Consider the following 4230-nt stretch of genomic DNA (forward strand, 5'->3'; position numbering starts at 1 on the left):
AAAGTTTTTGTTGTGTGTGTGTGTGTGTGTGTGTGTGTGTGTGTGTGTGTGTGTGTTATCTGGCTACTGTACTTTTAACAATAATTCCTCCTGACATTATACAAGGTCAGCAAGTCACCTCAAGACCACCCTGCTTGAGGATTTGCTCTCTCCTCAGGGCTGAATGGAGTCTCTCAGCTGAGAAATGTCACCCAGCACCTTTCATATTTATGGTGACTCATAAACAGGAAACCAGTCCTGTCCATGACATTGTAACTTTTTCATATCTCAAATCCTTTTATGAAAATGAATGCACACACACAGGCATGCACACACACACACACACACACACACACACACACACCAAACAAAACAAGAGAACTTAGCTGCCTTCTGCTTTCTGGGCCAAAATAAATATTTCCAAATTAGTAAGTCATACTGAACAAATTAAGCGCTAAATGCAAATTTATCGACTGAAATCCAATGGCAGAGTCACCAAAGAGCTTACGGTGGTGGGGTGCAGACTGTAAGTAGGTGTTTGTGTTGGCGAGTCTCTGCAGAGAGACATGGGAACAGTCATATAAAAAGAGAGCATTTCTGTTACACCCAAGATGAACAGTTTGTTTTAGAAAGTTCAAGTAAACAGTGTTGAACATATATTCACTGAATTCAGAATCTCAGTTGCTACCAAGAAGGAGCTGAAAAAAATAAACTGGCAAAATTTCTTTTTTTAAAAAATCTCATTTGGAAAAGCTCAAGTTAGCATTGTAAATCACTGGATCAGACAGAGACGTCCTTCCTCATCTCTGAGTCATGAGCAAGCTCAGTAGTGCTTCACCAAGGCAAACAAGAACGTTTCCCTTAAGGATATTCGAAACCTTACAAAATAAGAAGATTTATCTTAGTATTTTCTAATGTCCCAGATGGAATATACATGCTGTATCCTTTCAAGTTATGGGTTTCATTTGTTAAGTCCAGGATTTAAAAGTTGTATGTATGTTCCTTATTTTGGTGATTAATTTGGGAGAGGTTAGGAAAGAGAGAGGATATGTTTGGATTGCAACCATGAACTCCATGACATCCTGTCCCACTTTGATTAGGTTTTCTCATCCCCTTTAACATGAAAGACCCTAAGAAACAGAGAAACGAACCTAAAGCTCTCTGTGCATTGGATGTTTCTTCTATATTAGCAAAGTGTTCCCATAAGCTTTCTTGTCTCTTGACACCAGGACTGTTGGAAAAAACAGGAGACAGAAAAGCCATTTATCATACACTGAAAATTAAGATTAGAATGGGAACATCATAATATGTTAAGGCTAGATGGATATTTAGAAAGCTTTACTTTACAGAGGAAAAGTCATAGGCACAGAGAGAGTTTGTAACACAGTGATTCATGCCAGAGAAACTTTTAAAGATCAGTTTTCCCTTATCTGCTGGCTCCTTACCAAATTTTTTTCTAGATACCGCTTTTTCTCTAACACAGTTATTATTAAGAAATTGCCCCCCCCTTTTCCTGTACTCTAAAACAGAATAGCAGAGTTAGATATCTCCTTCTCCATGCTACTTCCTTGTTCAAGAAAATCAGGTGAACTTCCACTGCCAAAAAGAGATCAAATCAAAATTTCTAAAGCAGTTTGGGTTTTGAGGCTGAGGTTTATCCTTGGTCTTTGTTGGCTAAGACAGAGGACGAGTTCATGTCTCTGTAGTGGTGATGCAGGTGGTAAGGCACCACTAGATAATGCTGAAACACAGTGGGAAACCTGAGTCTGGACATGGGTCACTTGAAAGTGCCAAGAACATCTGTGTGTGCCTCTTATTCTGGTTGACTAGAAGGCTGTGAGGAGGATCATGGCATAGCAAGACCCTGTCAAGGAGACCTGTCTCTCTTTTTCTCATTGAAATAAAAAAAGAGGGGGGACAAATTTAGAATCAGCTTGTTCCACAAGGTAGCTAGAGGCTTACAAAGTAGCATTAGGTCCAAGTATGACTCCTGGAGGAAGAGAAATAATATATAGTAGGTGAAATTAAAATGGCCTAGAAATTATCATTATACACAATATGATATTCTAGAGAATGGGGTGTAGTTGCCCACTTTTTTTTTTTTTAAGGTTTTTGCCATAGAACAGGTGCACTCACCAGAGAGAGATATCAGCTAGTATTACCTTTAAAAAGTTAAAAAGTTAAAAGGTTGGGACCAGCAGTTGGAGTATTGGCTATGTCGCTGGACTCCCATGTAGTCGACTGTGGTTCGAGTCCCGGACCTGATGGCTTAAACTCATGCCGGGTGCATGTGCGTGCGTGCCCAAGATCATGAGAGGAGAATGGAAGAGAAAGTATTGTGGCGTGGCCATCCCCCCTGGGGGGTGATTTCTTGCTTTCTGTCTCTGTCTCTCTCTTTCTGGCGAGTGCACGCACCCTATAGCAAAAACCTCTCCAAAAAAAGAAAAAAAAAGTTAAAAAGTTAATTTATCCTTTTAAATTGACACATAAGAATTATATTCATATTGTGCATAAATTGACATTTTGAATTATGTATCCATTGTTGAATAGCTAAATTAAGGTACTTAATGTAAGTGTTATCTGGTATGGCGAGAACACTTAACATTCACCATTACATTTTTAAAAATGCATTGTATACACTTAATCACTGTACATCAGCATAGCTAGCTTATATTTTTTTAATTACCAGTAAATTTATTTATGTAATTAAGCCATAGTTTGTTTTATAAAAGGTATTTTAAAAATGCCTTTCAGTGGAGTTCTCGTCTGCATAGTTTTAAAATTTATTTATTAATAAAATTTACATTTAACCACTGTACATCTTTAGTGTACAACATAGTTTTTCCCAGTATAAATATGAGGTGTATGGGACACAGAAAATACAGTCATAAAAAGTAAGTTCATAACAATTAGTGTCTACAAGAAAAAAAAAAACCAGAGAGGAGGCAAGTATACAACCTCACAACACATCTCAGGGAACTGGAAAAACAACAACAATAACAAAACCCAAAACACCAGGAGAAAAGAAATAATAAAGATTCAAGGAGAAATGAATGAAATAGAGAGTAAAAGATTACGTAAAAAGTGAATAAAGCCAAAAGCTTATATTTTGAGAAAACAAACAAAATGGACACATCATTAGCTAGATTAGTCAAGAACAGAGAAAGGAATCAGATAAATGAAATCAGCAATGAAACAGTCAATCTTACAACAGATGTAACAGAAATACGAAAGATCATGAGAGAATACAAGGAGCACTTGTACACCAACAAACAAGAAAACCTAGATGACTTGTACATATATGATTTATCAAAATTGAACCAGGAAGACATAGAAAGCCTAAGTACGCCAATAACAAGTAATGAGATTGAATCAGTAATATATAGTTTCCCAATAAAGATGAGTCCAGGTCCAGATAGCATCACTTCTGAATTTTAAAGAATCAATCCTGATTCTCTTCAAACTTATTTGGATCTTATTTCTAAAGATCCCAAAAGAAAGAGCCTTCCCAAATTCATTCTATGAAGCCTCCATCTCAAAAACAGACAAGGGCATAACAACAACAACAACAAAAAACTACAGACAAATATCCCTGATGGGTATAGATACAAAAATTTTCAGTAGCATTACGTTGTTCTAAAAGTTTCTAGAGAATCAAAGAAATGTGTATCGACTTGATTTGTTTGCATATCACAGTTTCAATGAACTACAAAACCACTAGCCAATACCTTCAGTTCAGAGACCCATGAAGCATGAAAGTCAACCTCTTGTTTTTTATTTTTTGCTAGAGAGAGTGCTCACCAGAGACAGAGAGATTGAGAGATGGGGAATGGAGAGAGCAACTCTCAGGAAAATGGTCAGGCTACAATCACTTCTCCTCCATGTCTTTTTTCAGGATTTGGGGCATGCATTTATATGTGCCCAAGTGTGTTTCTCAAGCCACTGTATCTAGGACTCGAGCTGCCTGATTGGCCATGTGGGATCCTGTGGGATCTGCCTTAACCACCAGGCCATGAAGCTAATCCAGAAGCCAGCCTCTTAAGTGTAACTTAATTTACCTGGGACACCCTGGATATATCTATTACTTTTTTTTTTTTTGAAAAGTTTTCGCTATAGGGCGTGTGGGCTTGCCAGAAAGACGGAGAAACAGAAAGGGAGAAATCACCCCCTGGGGGATGGCCACACCACAATCCCTTCTCCTCCATGGTCCTCTCAGGATCTTTTTTTTTTTTTTTTTGACATGTTTTCCCT

Source organism: Tupaia chinensis, unplaced genomic scaffold (assembly GCF_000334495.1).
Source record: "Tupaia chinensis unplaced genomic scaffold, TupChi_1.0 Scaffold144952_1, whole genome shotgun sequence".
NCBI classification, from domain to species: domain Eukaryota; kingdom Metazoa; phylum Chordata; class Mammalia; order Scandentia; family Tupaiidae; genus Tupaia; species Tupaia belangeri.